The sequence below is a fragment of the Giraffa tippelskirchi genome, chromosome 3, assembly GCF_054371585.1.
Source record: "Giraffa tippelskirchi isolate mGirTip1 chromosome 3, T2T-mGirTip1v1.2.pri, whole genome shotgun sequence".
Lineage (NCBI taxonomy): Eukaryota > Metazoa > Chordata > Mammalia > Artiodactyla > Giraffidae > Giraffa > Giraffa tippelskirchi.
The window spans coordinates 92,659,576-92,678,930 of record NC_137277.1 but is presented as its reverse complement, the minus strand read 5'-3'; the positions used below and the strand labels follow the sequence as shown (position 1 = coordinate 92,678,930).

Here is a 19,355-nt window from a genome sequence, read left to right as displayed (position 1 = left end):
ATGTGTTACCTAAGCAAAAGTATTTGATTGAAATTTTTTTTAAAGTAGAATTAAAGCAACTTTGTAGTTAATAATTACTTATTATGTGGTTTTCTAAATGTTGTTGGATAAAGCATATAAGCTCTTAAATTTTTTAGTTTTTCTTTATGATCAATTTGATCCAGACAGAACTTATAACAATATAAACCTAAAAATATCTAAGATATCTGGTCATCTACTGTTCAAAAACAGAAACGAAAAAAATGGAACGTTGCAAAGTGAATAAATATTTAAAATTTTCTTTTCTTTTTTTGGAAATCTATGTAGATGCTCTTGTAGTTAAATAAAACATGTTCACTTAAAATAATTACAAGTCCAAAGTGGCTTTTTTATGTGTATTTATTTCCCAATTAAAAGTTAATGTGGGGGATGGTAATTTTGATATTGAAAGGGAGCTTCAGTTTGAAAACATTGAAAAACCATTGTTCTAGATACTCCAATATGATTTATTAAGAAATAAGGACAAGTCCAGTGGGGTTGATAAGGAAGACAGTTCAGGACTTATTAGTATCTCCTAGATGCCTCTGTCACTTCCAATGAGTACTCTACTCAGATCAACTCAACATAAATGTTTATTTTGTTTAAGAATTGTTTATAAGATTAATAAAGTAGAAAAAGATTTTACTTAAATATTACCATCAAATTTGCAAAATACTGCAAGCACAATCTTGATAAATTGTGACTGATTTTCCATTATATTTTGTAATGTAAGCTCATAGTGGGTAGTATTGGTATCCCATAAATGCAGTGGCTAATGTCTTTTTAAAAATTATTTATTTATTTTGGTCATATAGCATAGCATGTAGGATCTTAGTTCCCTGACCGGAGAGCAAACCTGTGTGTCCTGCATTGGCAGTGCAGAGTCTTAACCACTGGACTGCCAGGGAAGTTCTGTGGCTGATACCTTCTTACACTTGGTATTTATAAGGTGCCTTTTCATTCAGTGGATACTCACATATTTTCATAGAAGGAGTTTATCTGAAAGATATTACATTATAATTCCTTCTCTACAACACAACGTCAATATTACCTATGGATTAAGTGATCTCAAGCTTTGTTTACCATCCCTTAATTTTTTCTTCTCTTTCATATGTGTATGTGATGTATATATAAATAGATACGTGAAAATGAAAGTCGCGCAGTCATGTCTGACTCTTTGCAACCCCCTGGACCATATAGTCCATGAAATTCTCCAGGCCAGAATATTGGAGTAGATAGCTGTTCCCTTTATGACCCAGGAATTGAACCGGGGTCTCCTGCATTGCAGGTGGATTCTTTACCGGCTAAGCTGCCAGGGAATATGTAATGATTTATATATATGATGATTATATATTATATAATTATATTGTGTTATATACGATTATATATTATATATAGTATAATATATGTAATAATCAATTCTTTAATGGGTCTTTTTCTAGTCTGCTTTTCTGCAAACTTATACTTTAAGAGAGCAATGACCATCATATAGTGACATTACTTTTCTTACTTTATTTCCCTGATGTTTGAAAGAACATATGGATATGGTCACATTATGATACATCTTAAGCTGGAAATCAGAAGCCAAACTAAACAAATACCATCCTTGGTAAGCAGTTGTGGATCATTGTTGTCCTGGGTGCTATGCTGAGTCTTGTCCAACTACAGCTGTTCTTGGCAGCTTTTACTGCAGGCGTCTTACCAAAATATTATTATTTGTGTTCTGCTCACTTCCTTCAATCGTTTTTTGAAATACCATTGATGCCAGCTTTGGCTTTCTTTTCTGGCTTTTCATCTCACTTTCCTCCCAGCAGGCAAAATTGTCCTCAAGTATTCTTTCGTTTGATATGCTAAGAATGGAAGACACAAAGAAATAAAACATGACTTGGCCCTCAAGGAACTCCCAATTTTAGTGATTGGAAACGAAGATGCAAAGAGTTTTCAATGGAGCATAAAATGAATCCATAGAAGTAAGGAAAGATGTGTGAAGCAGCTCAGAAGCAGAATATTTCTGTTTAAAAGAATGTGGACCAAGAAGATCATCCAGATGAGGGGATATTTGAACTGCTTTGTTTTTATTTAGCTGCAAACAATAGTATTTCTTTATTAAAGAAAGCTTAATATATGTTCTCATCAAATTCTCTATCTTTTCTTGTTCTTAATAATTTATACCATTGAAAAAAATTAATCTATTTTAAATAGATTAATTAAAGTCTAAACACATTTTCATCTTCATACCTGTGAGATATAAAGTATATTGCCTTAGTCTTGTTTCCTCCTTGCATCTCGTTGTTTTGACTTCCCATTTGATATTTCTATCCAAGTATGCTAGTAAGTATTTCCACAAAGGATTCGAATATTTATTTTTCTCTTTAGAGCCATCTTGTGGGTCAGCTGGTAAAGAATCTGCCTACAACGTGGGACACCTGGGTTCGATCCCTGGGTTGGGAAGATCCCCTGGAGAAGGGAAAGGCTACCCCACTCCAGCATTTTGGTCTGGAGAATTCCATGGACTGTATAGTTCATGGGGTCCCAAAGAGTCAGACACAACTGAGCAACTTTCACTTGCACCTTAGAGCCATCAAATTTACCAAGTAGGGAATTTTCTTTAGATCATTTAACATGTTCCCCTACTCCTCAGTTCAGTTCAATTCAGTCACTCAGTCATGTCTGACTCTGCAACTCCATGGACCGCAGCACGACAGGCCTCCCTGTCCATCACCAACTCCTGGAGTTGACTCAAACTCACACTCATTGAGTCGGTGATGCCTTCCAACCATCTCATCCCCTGTCATCCCCTTCTCTTCCCACCTGCAACCTTTCCCAGCATCAGGGTCTTTTCAAATGAATCAGTTCTTCGCATCAGGTGGCCAAAGTATTACAGTTTCAGCTTCAGCATCAGTCCTTCCAATGAATATTCAGGTCTGATTTCCTTCAGGATGGACTGTTTGGATCTCCTTGCAGTCCAAGGGACTCTCAAGAGTCTTCTCCAACACCACAGTTCAAAAGCATCAATTCTTCAGCGCTTGGGTTTCTTTATAGTTCAATTCTCACATCCATACATGACTCCTGGAAAAGCCATAGCTTTGACTAGACAGACCTTTGTTGGCAAAGCAACATCTCTGCTTTTTAATATGCTGTCTAGGTAGTTTATAACTTTTCTTCCAAGGAGTAAGCGTCTTTTAATTTCATGGCTGCAGTCACCGTCTGCAGTGATTTTGGAGCCCCGCAAAATAGAGTCTGTCACTGTTTCCACTGTTTCCCCATCTATTTGCCATGAAGTGATGGGACCAGATGCCATGATCTTAGTTTTCTGAATGTTGAGTTTTAAGCCTATTTTTTCACTTTCCTCTTTCACTTTCATCAAGAGGCTTTTTAGTTCCTCTTCACTTTCTGCCATGAGGGTGGTGTCATCTGCATATCTGAGGTTATTGATATTTCTCCTGGCAATCTTGATTCCAGCTTGTGCTTCCTCCAGCCCAGCATTTCTCATGATGTACTCTGCACATAAGTTAAATAAGCAGGGTGACAATATACAGCCTTGACGTACTCCTTTCCCAATTTGGAACCAGTCTGTTGTTCATTTCCAGTTCTAACTATTGCTTCCTGACCTGCATACAGATTTCTCAAGAGGCAGGCCAGGTGGTCTGGTATTCCCATCTCTTTAAGAATTTTCCACAGTTTGTTGTAATCCACATAATCAAAGGCTTTGGCATAGTCAATAAAGCAGAAATAGATGTTTTTCTGGAACTCTCTTGCTTTTTCCATGATCCAATGGATGTTGGCAATTTGATCTCTGGTTCCTCTGCCTTTTCTAAATCCAGCTTGAACATCTGGAAGTTCTCAGTTCACGTACTGTTGAAGCCTGGCTTAGAGAATTTTGAGCATTACCTTACTAGTGTGTGAGATGAGTGCAATTGTGTGGTAGTTTGAGCATTCTTTTGCATTGCCTTTCTTTGGCATTGGAATGAAAATTGACCTTTTCCAGTCCTGTGGCCACTGGTGAGTTTTCCAAATTTGCTGACATTGAGTGCAGCACTTTCACAGCATCATCTTTTAGGATTTGAAATAGCTCAACTGGAATTCCATCACCTCCACTACTCCTACAGATCTTGAAAGGCAGGTAGAAGTTCCCTCTTTGCTCTGGTCTTTCTAGTCTATTTTTAAATGTTTCTTTTATAATAGGCATCTTACTGTATTCTGCCATATTTTCCATTTTGAAAAATAATTTCAGAAGTTACTGTGGCAGTGAGAAAACAGACTATGTCTCAAATTGAATTCAAAATGTTCTCCCTTGCAGATAAATATTTCTAATTCTAATAGCCCATTTTCCTTCTTTCATACATGTATTTTCGACCACATCATTATCCAGCTAAATCTCCTTAATTGACATCTGGGTTTATAGACCTTTTGATGGGTTAGTTCTGGGTCTGCATGTTTTTATAAGAGTCAAATATATATTTTAAAAATAGTATCTTAAAGAGAGGCTTATATTTAAGCCTTCTCTTTAGTATCTATGTATTAGTTTGGCTGATGTAACAGAATAATGGCCACTTCAGCTACACTATAGAATATAGATTATGGTTAAGGTTATTATGTAGCTTAAAGAAAATAAATTTGTTTCACCCTAAACATAAACATCTAAGCCTAAGCAGCCCACTGCCCATTTTGCGGCTCCCTGGTTGTGGGAACTCAGGCTACTTCTATCCTGTTGACCTTTGATATTTCATATACAATTTATAGGTTGACTGGTCTTCTGCCACCATGTTCACATTTTCACTCGTGGGTAGGGGATAAGAAAAGGATGATGAGAAAGACACCTCTTTTAAACACAAGACCTAGAAATTGCCCATATGATTTTTACACATCCCTACTAGTTGGAATCTAGACACTTCATCACCCCATTTCACTGTCAGGGAGGCCGGGTGACTAGTTTGAAATGATATTAGCAGTTCAGTTCAGTTCAGTCGCTCAGTCGTGTCCGACTCTTTATGATCTCATGAACCACAGCACACCAGGCTTCCCTGTCCACCACCAACTGCCGGAGTCCACACAAACCCATGTCCATTGAGTCGGTGATGCCATCCAACCATCTCATCCTCTGTCCCCTTCTCCTCCTGCCCTCTATCTTTCCCAGCATCAGGGTCTTTTCAAATGAATCAGTTCTTCGCATCAGGTGGCCAAAGTATTGGAGTTTCAGCTTCAACATCAGTCCTTCCAATGAACATCCAGGACTGATCTCCTTTAGGATGGACTGGTTGGATCTCCTTGCAGTCCAAGGGACTCTCAAGAGTCTTCTCCAACACCACAGTTCAAAAGCATCAATTCTTCGGCACTCAGCTTTCTTTATATGAAACAGTGTGAAAACTTTACATGAACAGTATGAAAAGACTTTAGCAGAGAAGTAGTCAAAATATTGGTGAAAGAACTATCAGTCTCTATGCTATTCTACACCTGTACATCCCATTTTCTCCTCCTCCAACCCAGACCTCCTGCCTTTAAATCCACTTGTCCCTCACCTTTCTGAAGAGTCTTGCCCAGGCCTTTTGTATGACATTTAGTTTATTTGTTCTTTGATTCCTTGCCCAGCAGAATCTTTGGTTATCAGATATCATGGTGTGATGTCATTAATCTCTCTCCCTCTCTTCCAGTTCCCACTTTTGAACCTCAGACTCCACTTATAGGTGGCTGTTGCCTCAGCTTTTTGTCTCTTACCATCACTTTTTCTAACACCCTTCCTTTCTATTTTAGAGCAACCTCAAGTGAAATGACCGTTACTGTCTCCTCTCTGCAAAAGTTATGTTCTCCTTGTCTAGCATTTCCCTGGATTCCACAGGAAGTCTATCAGCCTCATTTTTCTGTTCCTCCCTGGAGCTTTCTCTTGCCAACCCCACCCCTCCAATCCCTGCAAACAATAACAAAAGAGTCCTAGCTACCTGCTCTGTTATTCCAGTCAGTTGCTTTGTTTCTTCTTTTCATCCTGGGTTGGGCCCTAAAGATAATTCAGAAAAGTCAACCTGGAATTTAGGGGGAAAGAGTAGAAGGAAAATAGCCCTTATTTTGTATAATTTGGTCTTTTTAATAAGGACATTTTATTAAATATTTTATTTACCTTAGGCTTTTCCCTATATATTCAGAAGCTAAAGGGTTTATCAAAACACAAAACTGTGTTGGGATTGTGCGTATCTACGCCCCAACCTGGTTCCGTGGGACCTCCTGAGGGCATGAACAAAGCCTCCGTGCCAGCGCTGCAGAATCACACAGAGGGCTTCTTTCAAGCCAGCCCTTTCTTCTTCCTAAAACGGCCTCCAAAGGCAGGCTTTTTCCCCCTTTGATGTAAGCTCACAATTTCCTCACTTTCAGGGATTTAAATTACAACAAATGTTCTGTGCGTTCACCTGTTTTATATTTTTTTCCGTCTTGTATTTTTTTCCCATTGAGCTGAAATTCACATAAAATAAAATCGACATTTTAAAGTATACACTCAATGTAGGATTTATTTTTAAAATGTCACCTTGATTTTTTTCATTTTTACCATAAAGTGTCAAGATACCTTTTCTTTTTTGTAATTTTTAAATAAAAATTTTATATATGGAAGATATACAACATGATGTCTTGTTATATACATATACAGTGAAATGATCACTCTAGTGAGGCTAATTAATATATCCATCTCTTCGTATAGTTACCATTTGTGTGTGTGTGTGTGTGTGTGTGTGTGTGGTTGGAGCACCTAAAATCTACTCTGTTAACAAAGTTCTGATCTACAGTACAGCATTAAGTAGAGTCTTCATGTTGTACATTAGCTGTCTAGACTTACTCATCCTGTATCCCTGCAACTTTATGAAGGTTCACCGTTCTGAGGTACCGTGGTATCTACAGAGTCCATTGCTGGCCAGCTGCTCTCCTCCATTGTTAAACTGGGGCCTCATACATTTCCCCTTAGAGGGCCTCCCTCTTTACAAAAGCTGCCTGGTGTTTGCTTCTTAACCAAGAAGCCTTCTTTCCATCCTACAGCTCTCAAGGAAAGCCAAAAACACCGAAGTTCTCACCTTTCCTTCCCAGCCTTTCCCTATTTCCTCCTCCTTCCTAACACCTCATTCTTTTATTTATTCTGTCCACTCCAGTAGTCTCACCTTTCATTCACTAGGAATTGCTTAGGTGTCAGACGTTATACTTGTTAATCTCCACATCCCAGTGAGGTAGATATTCTTGTTCTACAAAGGGGAAACAGACAAGAGAGGTGACAAAGCCTGAAGAAGGTGGGAAACTAAATAGTGTCTGAGCCAGGATTGAAATCCCATTCTGGCTGGGAAGCCAACACTGTGTCACACTGCCCTTCAGACATACATGTTCTGCTTCTATAGAGGTCACACAGAGTGACTGAAACAACATGACAGTCCAAAGGATTCAATTTCAAATCTCGACTCCATCATTTTGTTTGTGTCCTAGCCAAGTTACTAAACTTCTGAGTTCATTTTCTCACTTGTAATATGGGGCCAATGACCAGTTATTTCATTCAAAAAAAATATTACGGAGCACGTTTTTTTTAAAGATTTTTTTGATGTGGACCATTTTTTGAAGTCTTTATTGAATTTGTTACAACATTGCTTTTTTTTTTTTTAATCATTGGCTTATTGTCCATGAAACATGTGAGATCTTAGCTCCCCAACCAGGAATTGAACCAGCACTCCTTGCGCTGGAAGGCAAAATCCTAACCACTGTACCACTGGGGAAGTCCCTGTGGACTGCTTTTTATGTGCTGGCCACAGTTCTAGGTTCTGAGGGCACAGCCTCGGGTAGACAGATGTTACCCTGCTCTCAAGGAACCCACATTTTAGTGGGAAAGCAGATAATGAATATACATATCTTGTAAGCACTTTAAAGAAAAATAAAATAGGGGAAAGGAGGGCGTCAAAGAAAAGAGGGAAAGACAAGACCGCTCCAAGAATGTAAAACTTAAGCGGAGACCCGTAATAAATAAGGAGCAATTCACAGAGGGAGCAATGTGGTTATTCTGGGATAAGAATATTCTAGGCAGGAGAGTGGAAAGGGCCAAAAGCAAGATTTAGTAGTAACTAACACAAAAACTATTAAATTAATCCTGACAGTGCATACAGATTGGTATCTTTCAGGTGCATAAATATTGTCTTTTCTTCTTCAAAGTTTTCGTGTGTTGCTAACACTCAATAGTTCCTTGTGCAAAGCATCGGTGAGACCTGCACACATCTTAAAACTTCCTGTTTTGCTTCACTGCCAAGATGCACAGTTTCTTTGTGCCTGCTGCCAACACCTTTTACTGCCCCCGCTGTCTCCTCTTTGTACCCAGTGGCCAAGTAGCTTCACCCCAGGGTGGACCAATCTCTCCCAGTGTGAAAACTCTTTATTCTGCCAAGCTTTTTTAACACAAGGATAAAGTTACTTATGTTTGTCCTCAAACCATAGAAAATCCCTACTCCTGCCTCTAGTTTTCCATACCCCTAATCCCATCCCATTTCTCCAGGAGCACAATGAACAGCTTCCTCCTTTCTTTCTCCAGCAACACTCCCCTCGCCATTGTATAGACGGCATCTCCGGCCTCCTTGTTTCTTGTGTGATACATGTTGCTTATTCTGGCTTTATGCTTTCATGCGCTTTAGCGAAGAGGTTCTCCATGGCTTCCTTTGAACACCCCTCAGCTCCTGTGAGACTCTTCTCTTTTACTACCACCTGGTTTTCTCAGATATTCTCTTAAAGACTCTTCTTGTCACCCAGTACTTGATGGTGTTGAGACCTTGTGGAACCCATTTAACTGGGCTGGATGTTCCCCTTCAATATTCTCCTCAAAGCCTGAGAAGACCTCTGCCTCTGATATAAGCCCACCCATCTCCTTTCTTCAGCAGGTGCAATAATTTCCTTTTTGTTTTCTTGATTTCTGTGTCATCCAAGCTGAGCTTTCCATGGCCTGAAATCCTCTGCCATCCTGCCTGCAAGCTCTTTCACACTAGCTGCTCTTGCTGTGCTATGGCAGCCACAGGTAGCTTCCCTGAGTTCTTTCATTCTGGACCCTTGAAGTAGGCGTAGCCCACTTTTACTGAGAAACTATTTGTGGCAATCTGCTAGAAATAGCCTTTTCCCCCTCGTCTAAAAGGACACACTGACAGTCTCTCCATTTTGAAACCCCTCTTCTCCCTTCACATTGCACTTGATTGCACCACATGCAAACCATGCTTTTGATGCCCTCTCTTGGAGCCATTGTGGAATTCTTGAAGAAGAGAATGGTTCGTTTTTAGCCTCAGCCTGTTCGATTTATGGATACATATTAGAGTGTGATACACATTACAGTTTGAGAGCATATGCATGATCACATATGACCCTGCTCAGAGGGGTGATCTGCTTCTTCAGGCTCTCAGCAAGTTGTTTTCCTGATGTTCCTCCCTCCTTTCTGCTTCGGGTCCCATGGATAGATAGAGGACCACTGTGTATGCTTACCATTTGCCTCCTCCTGACTCATTAAATAATGTGCAACAACAACGGATCCCATGATCCTGGAACTCTCCCACATTCACTTCACTTGGAGTAGCTGTGCTTTCTCATTCCCCAATTCACGCACCTCTTTCACATAGAAAAAGCACCCATGATTTTTCTCCCACATGCTTTGAATTCAAGAGGGTGCATGTGATCCGTCTATCTCTGTGAAGTAGCTGAAGCATCATAAGGTCATTTGGGTACCTGTCAAGTCAGGAGAGAGGGCAGAGTCGGAGGCAGAGTGTAATCTTCCTCCAGATACCGTGATATAGTCTCCAAGCGAGAAGTGAAGCTATCTCTAGTTATGTTTGATTCAGAAATCAAATTAGTAAACATGAAACTCCAGAAGCATCAAATTACTGGGTTTGTGAAAACCTGAAGCATCAGCTGAGCATTAGTCCTATTTGATCACCCTCTCTTTATTCCATTTAAAAGTTTTCATCTTTATTTATCTTCATTTTGCACTCTACTGTTCATTGATTCCCTCTTTTAATCCCAGGCGCCCTGCCTGCTGTATTCAGCAGACTTGTCCTTCTCTCAGATCTAGAGGGGTCTAAGCTGATTTCCTGTGGTTCAGTTCTCAACCACTTAAAAGAAAGGTTGCAGCTTTTTCTTTTGTAGTCAGGTGGGTTTGATTGTTTAAAACAAGCTTTCTTTCAAAGACTCTCAACAGACTTAATCTTCGTATCTGTATATAGACTAAAAAAAATAAGACCTGGGGTGCACCATCCGAGGGTGCTTGTTCTTTGATATTTAAAGACATTTTAAAGCTCCTTTTTGTCTCCTTTTCTGCCTGAAAAATTAAATTCTAGTGTTTTTAGTGAACAATGTATTAATCTTAATCATGCATACATATTTTGGATTGGTCTTTTCTCTTTCTTCTAAAACAGCATTTAGCATTGCAATTTTTATTTCTTCTACTGCTAAATCTGATTCCCTTTCCTCCAGTGTTTATTCACCTTGCTTTGTTGCCTTTCTTGGCAACACACAACACATCCAGGGAGGATGTTAGCGCACATCCTCCCTGGGGCACTAGCTGTAGCAAGTAGTGGATACATTTTGGGTACTCATGAGAACCTGCCATGGAGCTTTGTCCCTTCAGTTGGACGCCAATAATTTCTCCAGCCTGGGTCTCCAGGATCCCCCCAAAAACTGCTCTTCCACAGCATCTCTTTTTCTCCCAGATACCAGATGAAAAATAAGGTAGACACTTCATATTTACCCTGGACATGGATATCTCTCCCTCATGGTGAATTTCAGCACCATTTTAAGAGACAATGACCTTGCACAGCTATCCTCCAGTGGGAATTTTATCAGAAATTATTTTACATCTCTTATCATAAAATTGCTAATATTCAACATGTTCCATGTCAGCCCTTCGATACCTCAAAACTGGAGGAGCAAAGGCCTATTGCCCTCATTCATTCAACAAACATTTGTTGAAAGCCTACCCAGGGACACACAGGAATGTGTGGATGCCCTGGGGAGATGAATTGTTTGTTCCACATCCTCTTACTAGGACCAGGGTTTTCAATTATTTGTATACCTTTTTCATTATGTTTAAAATGAGAGATTTATTACCTGCACTACACATTATATAGCTTTACAACTTAAATGTAATTGCCTCGCTATTGCAATTTTCTGAACCAGATCACTTCTGAGGAGGCATAGAAGATGGTTTTTAACTTAAATGATAAAATAAATCACATGTTCCTGGTAAACAGTAGTTATGCCATATATCAGGCACTTCCAGTATTTCAGCTCCCAGTGACTACAACTTCAGGCAACTGACTTAGTAGCTGGGTGGGGGTGGGCACTGTGTGTGCAGGGAAATGGCTGTTCCTTTCCTTGCAAGGAGCAGCCTGGGGTGTGTGCCGTGTGTATCCTCAACAAAGATAAGTGGTGACAGTGAAGGCTTTTTTATATACTTTAGTGGGAATGAGACCAATTTACAAGTTGCCAGTCTCTGGAAATCCAGCTTTACTGGCACATATATTTTATTTATTCCTGTGATATTCTAATACCCAGTTATGGATGCCCTAATAGGTACCCTTGGCAACCACCCAGTTGTCCTGCCCTTAATATACCAGGGATATTAAGGGAAAGCCAGATGCACTCCATGCTCTGAAAGACCTCAACCCAATAAAAGAGGCAGCAGTGAAAACAGATCAGTTGCACAAACTAGTAATCAGGCAATCAGAATATGTCTTCTGTTTAAATGATATTTTATAGCAGTAATCTATTTTATAATTCAGAGTTCAGCAAACTATAGTCATTGCAAGCCTAGCCTCTCCTGTCTCCTGCTTTAGTAAGTAAAGTTTGACTGGAGCACAACCATCCTTGTCCATTTACATGTTACACATCGTCTGTGGCTGCCTTTGCACTGTAACAGCAGAGTGGAATAGCTGCAGGAGACATAATGGCCTGCAAAACCAAAATGTTATTATCTGGCCTTTTACAGAAAAAAGGTTTGTTGACCCCTGCAATAAAATATGCATGAACCTATTTCAAAGTGATGAGTTCAAATACTGTTGGCACTTAAAGCTTTCAACTCGAGAATTGCTTGGAGTATTTTCACAATTTCTGTACAGTGTGGTCAAACCTAGAAACAATAATGAAATATGACCATCCTCACACTAGCAATAATAGAATACCATTAAGTGTTGTATAAATGCTTAGAATACTGCCTAGGTACTAATTCTGAATTTAGTGAGAAAATGTTCTTTGTATTTTCTTAGCAATGTTGCAAGCCTGACATCCTATTAAGAAAAAAGAAAGTGAAATAAGAAAAACCAAATGTTGTTTTCTCTTTCAACAGTCTCTCCCTGCAATAGGATTTGAGAGTCCTACATTTACATTTTTCAAACCTAAATCTAGAAATCAACAAATTGAAACCATTTGTGTTTAAAGAAATTCTCCAGTAGAATACTTGACTGTGATTCATTAAAAAAAACAAAACAAAAAAACCTTGGATTAAATGAATATCTCCTCATGGGATAGTCCCAGTAAATATGGTTGTGGTGTACCTCATGATTCACCCACATTTTTATTTTGCTACTGTGTTTATCAGAATTTGCACTCTCCAGTATAATTGAACGACATGGACGAAACGACTTAGGCAGCTGTCAATTTCCATTTCCTATCTGCAGAGTAGAAGCCCTTTATTTCATTTGTAGAACTGTGCCAAGAATTAATGAGATAAAACCTGAAAAACACTGAGTGCTATGGTATAAATGTGAAAAATGTTTATTTTCTTTCTCTTTTTTTAATACAGTCTGTGATATTTGACCATTCTTTCATGTCATGCTTAACGCAAATGTTCCTGTCACCTTAAACGTAGCAAAAGGACCACCTGAGTGAACCAGATGCTCACTGAATGGTTAAGCTGATTCCTTGTCTCTGAAAGCCTTCATCTCTGTCATTACCTGATAATACCATTTCAAGTGATTAAAACGTAGGGATGCTCACTCCAAAGGGCCGATAATGCAATAATATTGTTAAAAGGAAGACAACCAGGACTGTCTTTTATTGTTTCTATCACTTGTATCACCTGTACATTGGAATACAGATCATTAACCTCCCAGAGTCAGCAGGTTTTGGGTTTCTATCTTTAAGGAAGAATGCAATGGTCTATCATGAAACCTCAGATTCTGGCATTCATCATTATTTTGATCTTGTTATTTTTGTAGAATTTCTTATGAACCAGCCTGGGAAATATTTACTTTTTAATTACAAGAAGAAAGAAATCCCTTCTGATAATTGGAGCTTCTTTAGTCTTGCTTTATTCAACATTCTAATGCCTTTCTTTGTTTTCCACCTAATAACTTCAATCCCCTAGTTTACAAGCTTTCTGAGACACCCCGCTGAGAACAGACTAAAAATCCAGTCTCCTGATCACAAGATCTGAGTTTAAAGCCAAGCTGATCTGTTCTGTGTTGTATTGTGTCTAACTCCTGTGTTTACTTCCTCAGTGCTAAAAATAGCGCCTGGCACATAGTAGGTGCTCAATAAATATCTGTTAAATTTAACTAGTAACTAAAGTATAAACAGAATTTCATCTGCAACCATCCACTCTGTGGTCCTTATTGTGTTCTGCCACTGGCAACCTTGGGGTTCTTTTCAGTACCATTGAAATCTTACCCACACTTCCAAGGCCCTGCTCCATAAAACCTTTCCTGATCCTTCAGTAGCCAAGATGAATTTCTCTATTGAGTTTTCATAGCATTTCCTACTCCTTTTATAATATTAAAGCAATCCATTCATTCTACAAGTATTTATTTGTTGTAAAATATTATTTATAAAATATGCATTGAGCACCCATTCTGCAATGTTCCAGCACTGAAGATACAGTGGTGAAAAGACTGATAAGGCCCTGTAGATTTATATGCTGATGGTCATAATGATAACAAACAGACAAATGTATAACATCAGGCAGTGATAGGGCCTCTGACAACAAAGGAGGGAAAGGATTGAAGAATGATGGATGGGCTTCTCTGAGCAAAAGGCATGTGAACAGAGACCTGGATTACACGAGAAAGTGTGCAAGGCCTTGTGCTAGGGGCTGAAAAGATAAAGACGTGAAGCATGCTCCTTGCTCTCATCATCATGAAGAAACTTAGCTGCTAGGCGATAATTATTGCACACTAGTGTCGGACAGAGTCGGACACGACTGAAGCGACTTAGCAGCAGCAGCAGCAGTGTCGGAAAACTACAGCTAACACAATCTCTAGAGGAAAGCCATTCTAGCGCCTTGTTGGCTTGCTATTTTAGGTACTTCTGTGTTCCTTGCTATATTGTCAATTTGTCTAGGAAGGAATGACAGGTTGTTCATCTTGGTGTCCGCCGGCGTGCTCACGGTGCCCGGTGCCTTCCCGGCCCAGCCGACTGGTGGGCTTGGCCAGTGCGGTCCTGAGCAGAGCCTTCCCTGCAGAGCTGCAGCTGGGGGAGGAGGCGCCTGGAGTTCCTTCCGGGCGTTCTCCGCAGAGGGAGCCGATTGCTCTCCCCTGTGAATTACTGTCCACGCTGAGAACCCCGCAGCAGAGGGTCTGATGAGTGGGAGAGCTGCCAGAGCAGTACGGGGAGGCTGAGCCCTCGGGGCGCCAGTGAGGTTCATCCTCTAGCTTTCTGTTTGAAAAACTTAACTGTGATCACAGTGGAGATGAGTGGGCGGAACTTGGAGAAACTCATACTCTTTTTCTCTCCGTATATATATATATCAAAAATGTATCCCAGTACTACACGGGGCAATTTGATTCATCCAGGTTGACAAAACCCTGCCTCTATTTTTTTCCCAGGGAAAGAAGGAATTTTAAATGGAAACTAAATTCCAAAGTCTTCAGAAACCATAACCCTTATTCGCAAGGCACGTCTGAGAGTTTACTCTCAGGATAATATCTGCTTTAATAAGTTGGTTGACCATTTAGTAAAATGGCCATTTGTTGAAGCAGAAAGAAAGACAGCAAGTAAGAAAGAGCAAGTGTGTGATTTGTATGCGGGTAGAAACATGGCATCATAGAGTGTTGGTACATGCAGTACAAATAGCTATTTTGAATCCCTAATCTTATTTGTTATACCATTTACATATGAGGTAATATTATCTTGCCTACACACAGTATCTCACCTAATGGTGAAACTAGTCTGGACTGGTCTAGATTTTGTGTCAGATGGCAGAAGTCATCTCAGAGTTGTAGCCATCATCCAATGCAAGCGCACCAGGATTGCACAGGAGAATGACACGATTCTGTAGAATTGAAAGTCTGTTTCAGACTCATAGGTAATCGTTGCATGATAAAAAGTGCAACCTTGCTTCTCTTCCTAGCTCTATTCTTCCTCTATACTTCTCTGTTTTCCTCCTGAATTGCTCCCCTGAGAGCTGCAAGGCACATCGTTTCATTATGCAAAGCCCTTTAGCTCTCTCCAGCTTCCTCTCCCAAACATTCAAACACAGCATGGGAGTGGCAGACTAAAGAGTAAAGAAACCTGGTTTTTGTTGTAACAAGTTCCTACATCTATATAAACACATGACACTGTTTTAGTAGTGTTCCTATAAACATTAAGAAAAACAATGTCTTCCATTGGGTCAAATGAACATCCTTGTCTTATCAGCTTGGGGCCACTGGCAAACTAATTATGTCAGCAGATTGGCAATTTATGCGGAAGCCACATAGAAATTGCCAGGGTTATAGGTGCTTAATATATGTTTATTCAGTGAATGAATAAATATGAATGTGTGCCTGCATAATTGGGTGCATAAATTAGGCGTTTATATGTGAGGAACTATTTGAAGGAGTGAATAACATAGGAAGATGATCTGTGTGTTTTCAGAGATCTGAAATGAGGAAAACTATTATAATTATATGAGGAAAACTGTTCTAACTTCATCATAGACATATGCCTTGAGGTGCTTTCAGGAGTGCTGATGTATTTGCCTTATTCAGGTTCATCTCTCCCATTTAATTCTCATAACTTATAGCATTGATGTGCAACACAGGAGAGGTAATTACTATTACCATGTACAACCTTGTCTTCACTAGAACCAAATTAGCAATCAACCAGATACTTAAAACAAATGGATATATGACTATTTAGACATACCTCTATGTTATTTGTATATATAACTACACATATATTTGTATTCTAGAAAAACATGGATATTTTTCCCATCCATTCCAAAATTCCATCATGATAATTCTCCTACTCTTGTATTATTTTTTAAGTAATTAGAGAATTAAGCATTAGTTGACTGATAACAGACAAATTCTTTTGCTTTTTCCCAATGCTGGAGCAGAGCACACAGAGATTTGCTTTATGACTAGTGGATTGGGACTGAGGGCAGTAGGGACTGGGCAGTAGGGTTGACCCCTATGTAAGAAAATCAGCAATCCTATTCACAATGTTGTGGCATATGGCTCTGATCTAGGCCAATTATTTCCTTTTAGCTAAAATGTCTGATATGGTGAAAAGAAGGATGGCAGAAGATATTGTGGGATCAAGGAAATAGGCAGGTCATAGAGACTTGATTCTTGGTTGATTCAACAAGTCTTATTCATAAAGTAGCCTGGAATTGAAGAAATAAAACCAAGTTCTGAGTAGGAGGAAACTTAATGAGACTAGGGTTCTCGATAAGAAAACTTGAGTTCTGACAAGGAAATGGAATTTGAATTCAGAACCAAGAATGAGGCTGATTTAAACTGTCTGAATCTTTATGTAGAGATTGGTATAAACACTCCTGTCCAGCGATTGTGAGGATGTCCCGTGAAAAAAGAACATTCTAATCATATACCTGGAATGCTAATGGAGATGAAGTTATTAACATATTTCTAGGTTCATCCTCATTGTCTCTGAATTAGTACTTAGCTGATTGTGATGAGATAGATAAGGAATGACACATTCATAACCATTTTGGAGTAGTTTAGGGTCTTAAACCTACTCTATGGAATCTATGTGTAAGGACTTGTGGTTATGTTTAATGGAATTTTGAAAATATGAAACATATGGTCATAAATGCTAGCGTATAAGATGACTCATTTATAGTAATGCCACTTCATGAATGCATTAAACAATTTTATTGTCTTACATTCAAAAGCTATAGAATTATCTTAAAGTACAAAATGGATAATTTATGTCTATAAGTTTTCTGCTTTTTGTGGCATTCACTGCAGAAAAGTTGGAAAATTCAAAACTGTAAAGAAATGGATTTTGTGGAACTGTAATACTATCACTCCAAGATGATTAATATTAGCATTGTGGTATATTTTTTCGGTATTTCTTTTGTGTGTTATATATTGTTAAACATTTTTTTTTCTAATCTATTTTTTATACTGAACATTGTATCAGGCATTTTCCAGTATTATTAAAATATCTGCAAAATCTTATTAATTTTATTGGCTACAAAACTGTCCCTTCATATAGACAAAGCCTTATTTTAACTCAAGCATTTCTACAATGTCAACCATTTAGGTGGTTTTCAGTTTGTCATTATTATACATAGCTTAATGAACATGTTTGGACACATAATTTTTAAAACTTCTGATTACTGTGTCCTTAAGGTCAATTCCTAGATCCAGAATTATTTTTATTGAAAAAAAAAAAAGATGAACCTTCTCTGAGGTTCTTGGTATATACATTGAGAACTTGCCTTCTGAAAACGTTGTAATAATTTATATACCAATCAGTAGTATAAAAAAATGCTCATCTCTTTGTACTATTGCCACAACTTAAGATTATTCCAATTTTGCATTATTTGCTAATTAAATGTGAAAAATTTGTATTTTGTTATTGTTTTGATTTTTACTTATTTGATTATTAGTGAGTTTGAACACTTTTTATATATTTTAATCATTTAAGTACCACTTTTTGTCACTTTTCTATTAACTTTGCTGAACTGTCAATTGTTAGAAAAATGGCCCATGAACAGAGAAATAGTACTGCTAATTCTCATTATTCCTAGTAGTTGTGTTCTATAAAGTTGCAGCAAACAATAAATTAGCAAATACTGAACCTCTGCTCCTAGGAAATATAGGGTTAGGTTTCTGGGAGCCTGTGGTCATGCTTTCATACATGGGTCAATTAATACTTTGTTTAGTGTGTTTCTGTTTCAAGGTAGTAGTGGCAATGTTAGTTGCTGAGTTGTGTCCGATTCAGTGGCTCCATGGACTGTAGCCCACCAGGCTTTTCTTTCCCAGCCAAGAATACTAGAATGGGTTGCCATTCCTTTCTATGGGAGAATCTTCTCAACCCAGGGATTGAACCCGAGTTTCATGCATTGCAGGCAGATTCTTTACTGTCTGAGCTACCGGGGAAGCTTACCTAATTTTTATTCTTGATTGATTAACATTAAACTCATAGTCAACAGCACAGTGACTCATGCCCATACAAAGCTTATCTAGCATGACATTACAGCCTTGCACTTAGGAACACTGGACATTTCAGCACTATGCTTGGGGCCCTTTCAAACAGCAAACTGACCAACAAAAACTCCAAAGTGCATATCCTGGGACACTAAACATACCACATGAAGGATGCTGGTTTACAATAGGAGAGCTGAAATAGATTCAAGCAGTCGGCTTGTTCAGCCTCAGCTGAGAACGTGAGGCTACTCAGAGTTTGCACTGCTCTGGGCATGCATGTCTGTGAATGATCATGAAAGTACCATAAGTATTGATTGGAGGTTACAAATAAGTTTCAACAAATAGGTGAATTCACAAATCCAGAATCTATGAATAATGAGGAATCACTATCTTCATCATCTTAGTGATCTGGCCCCAGGTTAATGGTGATAAATATGGGTGGGTAAAGAAATGAATGGACAGATAAATGTAAATCAATTCTTGTTGAAGGTAAAAGAAAAGTGTTACTTAAATCCTACAATTTTGAAGTACGGACAGGATTTGCAGTACCCACAACACAGAAAGAGCAAAACTGAGAATAGTGAAGCATGTATGCTGACACCTGAGGAGAAAGAGCAGAACAGGGAGATGCAAAGGGCACCAGCGTGAAGCCAGACAGAGTAGAACGTGCGTCTCATCCACCAGCTTGTGACCTTGGATGAGAACCACTCTGGGCCTCTATTTTCTCCTCCATAAAATCAAGATTAAAATATCTTCCTTAGACTAAACCTCACTTGGGGTACCTTTTGTCTCGTATTCAGCTACAACCCTAGGACCTTGTGTAATTCCCAAAATATATATGTCAGCTATGTCAGGTGTATATATATGTCAGATACTCAATGACAAAAATGTACCAAAAATGAAAAATAAAAGTATTTAAAGTCCAGAATATTGTACACTTAAAATACAGAATAGAGCATTTTCATTGTAGAACACTTGTCA

At 38.8% G+C, this 19,355-nt stretch overlaps 1 protein-coding gene and 1 long non-coding RNA gene across 4 annotated transcripts in view; one reads left to right on the top strand and one right to left on the bottom strand.

The window, feature by feature from the left end:
- The window catches only part of CSRNP3 (cysteine and serine rich nuclear protein 3), a 198,911-nt gene that overhangs the window by 144,487 nt on the left and 35,069 nt on the right, over positions 1-19,355 (top strand). The gene's annotated exons all lie outside the window — the stretch shown is intronic.
- Positions 1,508-19,355, bottom strand: part of LOC145542437 (uncharacterized) — a 53,077-nt gene continuing 35,229 nt past the window's right edge. For both annotated transcript variants that reach the window (XR_014079852.1, XR_014079853.1), the window contains exons 3-5: positions 7,155-7,235; positions 5,955-6,010; positions 1,508-1,868 (exon numbers count right to left, since the gene is read on the bottom strand). This is a non-coding gene — a long non-coding RNA (uncharacterized LOC145542437). The remainder of the gene's footprint in view (positions 1,869-5,954; positions 6,011-7,154; positions 7,236-19,355) is intronic.